The sequence below is a fragment of the Myotis yumanensis genome, unplaced genomic scaffold (genome assembly GCF_028538775.1).
Source record: "Myotis yumanensis isolate MYYU_CA2020_CCGP unplaced genomic scaffold, mMyoYum1.0.hap1 SCAF_6, whole genome shotgun sequence".
NCBI classification, from domain to species: domain Eukaryota; kingdom Metazoa; phylum Chordata; class Mammalia; order Chiroptera; family Vespertilionidae; genus Myotis; species Myotis yumanensis.
In genome coordinates, this window is record NW_027223757.1 from 56,880,694 (window position 1) to 56,892,578 (window position 11,885).

The following is an 11,885-nucleotide window of genomic DNA, read 5'->3' on the forward strand; positions in this document are numbered from 1 at the left end:
CATCTCTGTATTTTCAGTCTTTTTCAGATGAATTCTTCCTGTTAGAACCCATGTTCATTCCATTATCTTTTGATCTCCTTCCCTTCCCACATTAAAAGACCTCTGAAAAACCCAAAATATAAATGTTGTTTATAAAAATTTTTCTTCTCCTAATATTAATGTAAATTATTCAGCTGTGCCTGAGATATCAGTGCCTAACTAACTTTAATATTAAAAAACTTAGCCATATTGCTGTTTTAATTAAATTGATAGCTATCTTTAGTTCACATGATTTCATTCCAGAAAAGACAAAATGTCAGAAGTGGATATTAAACATTAGGAAAGCTTTTATTCTTAATATTCTTAGTATAGTATATATCAGTATGTAATTATCAAGTATAGAAGGTTAATACTTCTTAAAAACATTGGAACATAATGATTGCATTGTCAGAGAAAACTTTCATGGAAATTTTTAAAGGCAAAGACTCTAAAATACATTTGGATATTATTTTGAAATGGCAAAACTTCTAAAATTATTCTAGTTACTAGCAAAGTAGGATGTTTCCTTCACCTTTTAAAAGCTTTTCTTATGGAAATGAAGAACGTGTATTCTGTGGCATTGAATCGGGGCCTATGGACTTACTTATAGGCTTCTATTAATTCTCTGATTAAAATAAAGTGAGTTTTGGCTGGTGTGGCTTAGTTTGTTGAGGTCATCCCCTGCACCTAGCAGTCACCAGTTCAATTCCTAATCAGGATCCCGCTCCATCCCTAATAGGAGACTTACAGGAGGCAGCTGATCAATGTTTCTCTTTCTCATCGATGTTTCACTCTCTCTCTCCCTCTCTCTTTCTCTCTCTCTAAAAAATCAATAAGAACATATTTTTAAACTAAATAAAGTAAAAAGTAGGAGAATCACATGCTATTTAAATCAGTTCTTGTGTGTGTATACGTATGTGTAGGCATGTGTATATGTGTGAAACTCACTTTGGGAGTGTCCCCCCATTTGCTAAATCCAACTCTTGGACATATAGCTAGCAAGATGCATGGCAAGCACATAGAAGAGACTCATAACTATTTAAATGAAGTGTTTTCTTTTTTTCCTTCTTATTGAATTCATTGGCCCTAGCTAACAAAATTATACAGGTTTCAAGTGCACAGTTCTACAACACATCATCTGTACACTGTATTGTGTGTTCAACACCCCAAGTCAAGTAGTGAATTGTTTTCTTTCTATTTGTTTTCTGGAAAAAATATTTGGTTTTCTATTCTTTTCTTTTAAGATTATATTTAGATGGGTTAGGGTTAGTAAAGATGTCATGTAGTCCTTGATACAAGGGTTGCCAATTTTAAAGTTTCATGTATATATGTAATAAGGATAAGATTTTGGTGCTGTTTGGTCCTCAGTAATTCTTGTTTCCAAGTTATGACGAGGCTCCCGTATTTAAGGCTATACTTGAAAGATTCAAATCAGAGTTTCTTTCAAGGTGTGAAGAGGACAGCTCATCCACAATTAAGGCTGAGCCAGTGTGCTTAGTCCTATAAGGAAAATGAAGGATACAATACAGAGGAAGTCCCTTCCAGGGAGGAAAAATGTCTCCCTTCCAGAGGAAGGTGGTCAGAAGTTGGATGTGCAACTCGAGGCGGAGGTTTAAGGGAAGATGCAGGTGGGAATAGCTAGAGGGGCAAAGTGGACTTTCCAGTCCTACTTTGTTGGACACTAGTTCAAAGACTACTTCAGACTATCCACCAGATGGCAAAGACCAATGGGAAACACTTAATAAATGCTAAATGACCGCATTGCCAAGAGTATTTCCCCCTACAGACTCTACCTTGAGTAGAAAAACAGAAAGAGGATTATCTCCAATAGGGAACTGACCTTTGAATTGATAAAATATTGGCCTGAACACACTGGTTAACCCAGAAGATACTTTAATTGGCAAGTTAAAGTGTCTCTAGTTCTGCCAATGACACTTAAAATGGTTAATCATTATGTATATGTTATGATCTATAAAACATTAGAAATTAAATTTTAAAAAGGATCTCTTGTTTCTTCACCTACTTCCCACCCCAGTTATAGGAAGTAAAGAAGATATATTTCTTTGCATGTCTGATTATAGTACAACTAAAATGTAACCATGAACACCTCCCACACATGCACACATACATGCATACTTTCTATTAAAATCCATAGGTTTTCAGTCCTAGGACCCTTTTCAAACTTTCCTTTATTTTTTTTAAATTCCTTTTTATTTTATTTTATATTTTATTGATTTTTTACAGAGAGGAAGGGAGAGGGATAGAGAATTAGAAACATCGATGAGAGAGAAACATCGATTAGCTGCCTCTTGCACACTCCCCACTGGGGATATGCCCGCAGCCAAGGTACATGCCCTTGACCGGAATTGAACCTGGGACCCTTCAGTCCGCAGGCCGACGCTCTATCCACTGAGCCAAACCAGTGAGGGCAAACTTTCCTTTATTTTAAGGGCTCTCCTTTTCGTAAGTGGACTTCCTCCAGTTTGGGGGGTTTCAGGTGTGATCTGGGACTGAATTTTTCCCTCCTGAGTCACTAAAGATCTGATAATCACATTCACTTATACCTCACTAATAAATGTAAAAAACAAAATTAGGCCCAGGCCTGTATACTATAGCTTGTCCTCCCTACAAATCTCAAACTCTAGAGAAGCGGTTCTCAACCTGTGGGTCCGCGACCCCTTTGGCGGTCGAACGACCCTTTCACAGGGGTCGTCTAAGACCATCCTGCATATCAGATATTTACGTTATGATTCATAACAGTAGCAACATTACAGTTATGAAGTAGCAACGAAAATAATTTTATGGTTGGGTCATGACATGAGGAACTATATTTAAAGGGCCAGAAGGTTGAGAACCACTGCTCTAGAGTATTTGAGCGAGAGCTTTGAGGAAGTCACGTCTACAATTCAGATTCCAAAGGGAACTTTGGGGGTGGTTGGTTCCACACAAACTGTTTTAATAATAATATAACCCCCCCCCCCCCTCAGTATTTCTTGTCCACTCTGCTTCTCCCTCTCTAATATATACTGGGAGCCAGTTTTCCAAACTTCTGCTTCCTTCATATGTGGTACTATAACTGTCTGTCCACATAAAAAACCTCTCTTCCTATATGAAAACAAGTAAAATGAAAGGAAACATAAAGCAGGTTGGACTGTACCGCTCATGAACTATGTGATTTTGGGCAATGACATCATCTCTCTGACTTTTAATTTTCTCCTTTATGAAATGAGGATAATTCAAACTTCATGATATTTGTTTGAGGATTAAAATAAAATTAATCCAGAAGAGTGCTTAGTTAATCTATGCTGCTGTTATGAGTATCTCCTTAAGTTTAGTTCCTCTCATTCCTACTTCTATCGTATGAAATACTCATGAGTAAATTCCCCTGTACTTTCAACATTTTCTTTTACTCTTTTTGGGGGCATGTACTATGGACTAGATAAAATGCTAGCTTCTGGGGATCCAAAAGCTACAGATAGTTCAAGATGCCCTCAGAGCAGCAGAAAAGATACAGATAGTTCAAGATGCCCTCAGAGCAGCAGAGAAGACATGCAAATGCTCTAGAAGCCCAGAAGGGGAAGGGGGAGAGAAGACTTTTTCACAAAAGAAGAGAGAGCAGGCAGTTCGTGGTGTACTCCTTGGGCCTCTCCTGTAGGAATAGGGTGCCAAAGTTATCCTGGAATCTCTGGGCTGCTGTAGAAACTACGGTTTCTCTGGAAATCTTGTGTGTTAGGAATGGGAGACAGGAAGGATTTGTTTCTCCTCCTTGTGGGGAAATAAAGAAAAATTTTGTTCCTTCTCCTTCACACATGTATTCCTCTATTCTTTTATACACTCAACAAATGTGTACAGTATCAATTAAGTATCAGGCACTGTGCTAGGTGCTAGGGAATACAAAAACACAAACTCAATCTAGTGAAAGAGACAAGAAAATTAAAAATTACAGTATGTTTGTGAGAAGTATTTTTAGCCCAGCTGGTGACCAGGAGGTCACCGGTTCGATTCCCGGCCAGGGCACATGCCAGGGTTGCGGGCTCCATCCCCAGTGGGGAGGGATGGTGCAGAAGGCAGCTGATGGATGTTTCTTTGTCATTGATGTTCTATCTCTCCCTTCTCCCTCTCCTTTCTCTCTCTTTAAAAATTAGTAAAAACATATATTTTTTTAAAAAATGCAAGTACTTTTAGGGGACTGGAGGAGTAGTGTGAGGGTGACCAGTTATCCCAGTTTGCCTGCTACTGTCCCATGTTAGCACCGAAAATCCCACATCCTAGGGAACCTCTCAATTCTGCACAAACTGGGACTATTGGTCACCGAAGCTCTGGGTCGCAGAGTAGGCTCCCCTAACACAGCCTGGGATGGGGGGAGGGGTAGGAGTAAAGTCATGGTAGAACTGATGTCCAGCATAAACTTAATGGAATACTAGATGGATGAGAATGGGAACTAGATTACACTGAATGAATTTCACATATGGGAACTCGATTATACTAAAGTATTAGGAAAACCCCAGCAATATGCCCACAGTTCATGTGGAATGTTATTTCTAGAGCTGAATGGAGATTAGGTGATTTAAATATTTTTGAGCATCTGTTATCTGAAAAGATAATTCTGACAAAGTAAGAAGCTTAGAGTTCAATAAAGGATAAAGCTGTGGGTAAGAATCGTGACAAAATAAGCTGAACAACTGAAAAATTTTTTTTTTCTAATAAGGCCACCAAAAATTTTGGTTGCCCACCCCCCCCCAAAAAAAAACTGGGGAGAGAAAGAGATGGAAACTTTATCTGAAATTCAGATGAGGAGTGTCTTAGGGGGCCCAAGGGTGACTTCCTGGAAGGAGCTGGTGAGAGAACAAAAGACAAGAGCAGAGAGGCTGAGAGAGAAGGTTCTCTGGTAGAGAAGCAAGGGCTCCTCCATGAAAGCAAAGCGAGAAAGTCATCTGCCACCTTGGGACCTGGTACGAAACTGAAGTTGTGGGACGGACACTCATTCCATAGTCCCCTCCATGCCTGACTTTCTCTTCCTCAACATTCCACTCCCGAAAAAGATTTCCCAGGGACTCTGTGAGAGTGTGCTCATATGGAGTTCGTTGGATGATGGTTATACCTTTTTTTGTAATTAGAGTCAATATACCAATATTTTATACTGAAAAACCTTCACAGTGCTGACAGTTTAACTGAGCAAGCTGTGGACTCCTTAGGAGCTGTTCCCTATGTTTATTAGCCACACTAGAGGCCTGGTGCACAAAAAATTTGTGCACTCGGGGAGGGGGCCCTCAGCCCGGCCTGTGTCCTCTCGCAGTCTGGGACCCCTCGGGGGATGACCACCTGCTGGCTTAGGCCTGCTCCCCGGGGGATTGGGCCTAAGCTGGCAATCAGACATCCCTCTGGCAGCCCGGGAGCCCTCGGGGGATGTCCACTTGCCAGCGGGGAGCAGGCCTAAGCTGCAGTCTGACATTCTTAGTGGTGCTGAGGAGGCGAGAGAGGCTCCCACCACCACCACTGTAATGGCAGCCGTCAGCCTGGCTTGTGGCTGAGCAGAGCTCTCCCCTGTGAGAGCGCACTGACCACCAGAGGGCAGCTCCTGCATTGAGCGTCTGCCCCCTGGTGGTCAATGTGTGTCATAGTGACCAGTCATTCCCAGTCTTTCTGCTGTTAGGGTCAGTTTGCATATTACACTTTTATTATATAGGAAAGAGGCCTGGTGCATGGATGGGGGCCGGCTGGTTTGCCCTGAAGGGTGTCCTGGATCAGGGTGAGGGTCCCCGCTGGGGTGCCTGGCCAGCCTGGGTGAGGGGCTGATGGGTGTTTGCAGGCTGGTCACACCCCCTTCAGGGTGGGGGGTCCCCACTGGGTTGCCTGGCCAGTCTGGGTGAGGGACTGAAGGCCATTTTCAGGCTGGCCAAGCTCCCTGGTGACGGTAGCTCTCAGCCTCTCCTTTTATTCTTTATTCTGAGATTTATTTACCTTCTATAATTGAAACTTTGTTGCCTTCAGTGGAGCTCAAAGCTGGCCAGGTTGGGCGGGAAGCTTGGCTTCCTCCATCACTGGAGCAACCAAGCCTCCTGCTTGCTCCAGCTCCGTGGCTGCTGGCCGCCATCTTGGTTGGGTTAATTTGCATATAGTCGCTCTGATTGGCTGGTGGGCATGGCTTGGGGCATAGTGAAGGTACAGTCAATTTGCATGTTTGTCTTTTATTAGATTAGATAGTTTATTTTTCAAGCTGATTAGAATGATAATTGATAGCAAAATCTATGTTTCATGACTTCTTTTGCCCGGTTGCTGGTGCCTCCCACCTTCTCGCTCTGAACTCCCATAAATTCAGCCTCACTGTTCATCCTTGTTCGTCTCTCTGCTGCTCTCCTCCAACATTTGCTCCCACAAAATGCAGGGCTTACATCTCATTTATCGGCAAAATTATGAGATGCATTGAATGAATTCACGTTAATAATACTTTAGCTCACAACACTTTGAAGAGTCTACAGACCATTTAACAAGGAAACTAAATTATTTCAAATACTTGTGTCAAAATAAATGAACCAAGGCTTTTTTGGTGGAGTAGCCTAATATTTTATTGTGATTATAAACGCAACTCTGTGATCTCCAAAATTCAGCAATCCTTATTAGGTTCTTCATTAGTGAGAATAAAAAATGTTTTTTCATTAGTGATGGACTAGGGCATTTCTTTCTTAATACGAAACTCTTTTCTAATATAAAAGTATCTTTAGAACACCTTAGGATTATTGTAAAGGATAAGTAGAATTTATGAACTAAAGAGGAATGTTGTGTGTTTGTTGTCATTAAAAAACAATTTAGAGGTTAATCTTTCCCTCATTTTTTTGGCTTAGCCATGACTGTGATTTTTTTTTTCTCCTAATTGTTTTCTTTGGTTCCAAGTTATTCCCAGCTGCTGAGAGTCACAAATTCTGTCTGAATAGCACGGTGACCTTTTCAGAGGAACCAATGTTTGTAAGCTAAAACACAAAGGAAGGAAAAAAGTTTACTGAATGACTGTGTGCTGGAAGAAGAAGGCTCATTCAAATCAGCCCTCCTCCCCTCCTCACCCACCCCAATCTGAATGTTCCAGCTCCTTTGTCTCTCCATTCCTCCCAGACCTTCCTGGACTAGTAGAACTGCCAGCTATAGGGATGTGGTTGTCCACTCAAGCTCTTTGATGACTTTACAATTTCCCCTCTGTGTCCTTTTGTCTTTTGTAGGGTGGAAGCAGCACCTGGCACCTCAGCTCTGTGGTGCCTGCTCCTGGGAAGGGGAGTCAAGAAACAGTTCATAGCAGCACAATTTATAATAGCAAAGATTTGGAAACAGCCTAAATGCCCATCAGCAGATGAGTGGATTAGAAAACTGTGGTACATCTACACAATGGAATACTATGCTGCTGTAGAAAGGAAGGAACTCCTACCATTTGCAATAGCATGGATGGAGCTGGAGAGCATTATGCTAAGTGAAATACGTCAGTCAGAGAAAGATAAATATCACATGATCTCATTTGCGGATTATAATGAACAATATAAACTGATGAACAAAACCAGATCCAGAGACAGAGAATCATCGATCAGATGCTCAAACCTCAGAAGGAAGGTAGGGGAGGGCGGGGGTCAGGGGTTGAGGTCAACCAAAGGACTTGTATGCATGCATATACTGGTAAGCATAACCAATGGACATAGACACCAAGGGGGTGAGGGCATGAATGAGAGTGGGGTGGGGGGCAATGGGGAGATAAGGATACATATGTAATACCTTAATCAATTAAAAAAAAGATTTCAAGAGTTAAAAAAAAAAAAAAAGAAACAGCCAACCTGCCTTAGGAAGGCAGGTGACAGGGGTTACTCCTACCTACCACATCACAAGAATTACATTTTGTCTGGATATGACCAGGTGTCCTCAAATCCCGAGGCCTGAATACACTTAACCTTGCTTCTCCAAACTGCTTTATATTCCTTACCCACCAGCTCAGCCCCTCCATTCTTAGCTCTTAAAAAAAATCACAGACACTGCAGTTATCACACATCTTCTGACTTTTCATCATAGCTTTGCATACCCCTTTCAAACATTCTCTTCCTCTCTCTCTCTTTAACTTCACAATCCTGCTTTTCTGGCAACCAACCAAAGATTTCTCTGTGTGATTTAAAAGAAATAGTATAAGACAACCCCTCTCCTGGTACAAGAGCTACAGAACTATTTGCATATATAATCTCTTCCCGGGCCTCCTGCTAGCATGGACCTTTTTGTCTTCAATCCTCATGGGGTAACAAAAGAATAAATTATAGTACTACTGATAGAACATTAAACCAACAGTCTTCTGAGGAGTCAGCAATTTTAATGAAAACCAAAGAAATTCAAGATTTTCTTGTAAATGTATTTCTTTTTTCTGTCTGCTTTCTCACATATTATCAATTGTCTCACCTTTTTATTATTCAGTTTCTTATCTGCCAAAGAACCAACCTAAAGTTACCTTTGAGCCAATCTCTCAGAACTGTACTTGCTGATAGAAAATTAAGGTTTTGGCAAGTCGTTACAAGGTATTTAGGATTATAATTTAAAGATGTAGTTAAATTAATAAACTATAGCAATTTCAAAAAAAGATTAAAATGGATTGATGACCTTACCTAATATTTTGCCTCCCTCCCTGACTAGTCTTTGGGAAGAAAAGTGCAAGTAAAAGTATTTATATAGTGCCATCTAGTGGCAGATATATTTAAAAGTTCTGTTTCATCTAGGAATCTTTTAAATTGGGGTGGGGTAAAATAAAAAAAAAAATTCAAAAATAGCCCTAACCGGTTTGGTCATTGGATAGAGCAGCGGCCTGTGGTCTGAAGGGTCCTAGGTTCGATTCTGGTCAAGGGCATGTACCTTGGTTGTGGGCACATCCCCAGTAGGGGGTATGCAGGAGGCAGCTGATCGGTGTTTCTCTCTCATCAATGTTTCTAACTCTCTATCCCTCTCCCTTCCTCTCTGTAAAAAATCAATAAAATTTAGTTTTAAAAAAATAAAATAAAACAAAACAATAAAATAAATTTAAAAAACAGGGCTGGGTGAAGGGACATTTGCTACTATTAGGGACTGGTTTGCAATCTCCAGGTTTAATTCCAGTTTTTCCAGTTTGTTGTTGGTGGTATTTGTTTGTTTGTTTGTTTACTTCCTATTGAGATAATCCAATCCTGGGGGTTCTTTTTAGTGTCAATGCGAGTTTCAAGCTTTAATCTGCTTTTCAGAGAGCCAATGAAAACTGAAAATCCAGAGGAATTATTACCTTGGTATTTTAACTTGTAGACTTTTCCTTGCCACTCCACTTCTGTCCATCTCACTAAAACAAAACACTGCTGAGAACAGGGAAATGTTAATAATCTAAGAAAATTGCAATGATCATGCCTAGAGCATTGGCCCATGGACTAAAGGTCCCCAGTTCCATTCTGATCAAGGGCACCTACCTTGGTTGCAGGCTCAATCCCCAACCCTGGTTGGGGTTTATGAGAGAGGCAACCAATCAGTGTATCCCTCTCCTCCTCTCATCCACTCTCTAAAATTCAATGGAAAAATATCCTCGAGTGAGTTTAACAACAACAAAAAAGTAACAGTGCTCCCCTCTTCTAAATATTGTCACTTAAATCTATTGCTCTTATATTTTAGACATATGAATATGAAAAAATACAGGTTTCTTTCATTACATTTATTAAACATATACACTGAGTGGCCAGATTATTATGACCACCTGGCGTTTGTAGGCAAATTAGTTATAATTTTGCTAGAGGGCCAGACCATTATAAATAGGGAAGCAGTTGCCGAAACCGGTTTGGCTCAGTGGATGGAGCGTCGGCCTGCGGACTGAAAGGTACCAGGTTCGATTCCGGTCAAGGGCATGTACCTGGGTTGCGGGCACATCCCCAGTAGGAGATGTGCAGGAGGCAGCTGATCGATGTTTCTCTCTCATCGATGTTTCTAACTCTCTATCTCTCTCCCTTCCTCTCTGTAAAAAAGTCAATAAAATATATTTAAAAAAAAAAAAAAATAGGGAAGCAGTTTGTTTACCACAACGGTAGAAGTGATTTTTTTTCTGAAGATATTGGTAAACAACGCGATTTAACAGCCTTTGAATGTGGGATATGTATATACATATAAATATACATATCCCACATTCAAAGGCTATTAAATCTTCAGAAGATATTGGTAAACAACGCGATTTAACAGCCTGTGAATGTGGGATATGATTATACATATATACATATACATATCCCACGTTCAAAGGCTATTAAATCTTCAGAAAAAAAATCACTTCTACCGTCGTGGTAAACAACCTGCTTCCCTATTTATAATGGTCAGTCCCTCTAGCAACTTCAGCGCGAAATTATAGCTAATTTGCCTACAAATGGCTGGTCAGGTGGTCATAATAATCTGGCCACTCAGTGTATATTGATGATGACAATAACAATATTTTAGAAGTTGACTCACCATTACCAAAGTTCAGAATCAACAAATAATCCTCTCCCTACACATATAGAAGGAAAGCAATCATTAGAAAAATAATAGCTGAATCAGAAATTACTGTCTAAGTTATTTGTATTTTCCAGGATCAGCTTGCCCTTCCAAAAACTGATCTATAACTTGCTGGCTTTGCGTTGGCTGTGAGAAACTTCCAGGACCAAGTCTCTATACTGATCCATACTCACCAGCTGCTGTTTCCAAAGTGCTTCCAACTGTTGACGTAAGAAACTTCCAAACCTGTAGAGAATCTTTATAAACATTTATTTGAGCCAAACTGACAACACTTACTGGGGAACAAGATTTTAACTGCTCCAGAGAATAACAGTTTTGTAGCTTCTTTTATGCATTTGAAATTAAGGAGGGGGGACATAAGAAAGATTGGAAAAAGCAAGATGGAAATTAGACTACAAAACAGTTAATAAGATTAAGTGCTCCTTTGAGGGTTAATACCCCTTTCTGTGGGTATTACTTCTGGTATTTCAGAGGTATGTTAACCAAGATGCACAAGAACAATGGATAGAGCTGGCTTAAAACCCTTCACTAAAGAAGCAATGGCACCCTAGCTATGTAATGTGCCCAATGGATAGAGCATCGACCTGCAGACTGAATGCTCTGGTGGAGTAGCCTAATATTTTATTGTGGTTATAAACACAACTCAGACTGAAGGATCCTGGGTTTGATTCTGGTCAAGGGCACATGCCCAGGTTTCTGGCTTGATCCCCAGTAGGGGGCGTGAGCAGTGATTCTCTCTCATCATTGATGTTTCTATCTCTCTCTCTCTCTCCCTTCCTCTCTGAAATCAATAAAAAAATATATCTTTTAAAAAAATATAATCATAACTATGAAAATAAACATAAGTTTTCAGGATGATGGGTTTTAGGATGCTATACTTTTACTGTGTTAATTAGAATGAGAGTAACTGAATGAGAGATACCTGTCTAAGGAATTTCAATTAAAAAAGACTCAAAAAGTCTGTTCTTCATTTCAGCTAATCCACTATAGGCATAGCTTGCTTTATTGTTCTATGCTTTGATGCCTGTCATGGATGTTGCTTTTTTTTTTTTTTTTTTTTTTTTTACAAATTGAAGGCAAGACCCCGCACCAGCAAAAGGATTACACCTCACTTTATTGGGATACTCACTTTATTGCAGTGGTCTGGAACTGTGCCCACTCTCTCCAAGGTATGCTTTCATAAAGTTTTCCTTTCAGCAATAGGATAGTGATCTCTTGATCTCTCTGTGTACCCCCCACCTCCTCAATTCACAGGCTCTCATTTTATTGATGGTATTAGCAGCTATTTCATAATTGGTAGTTAGAATTGCCATGCGGTGAAATGTAAGTGGTTGTTGAGATCTTTGTTGATTACAGATTTT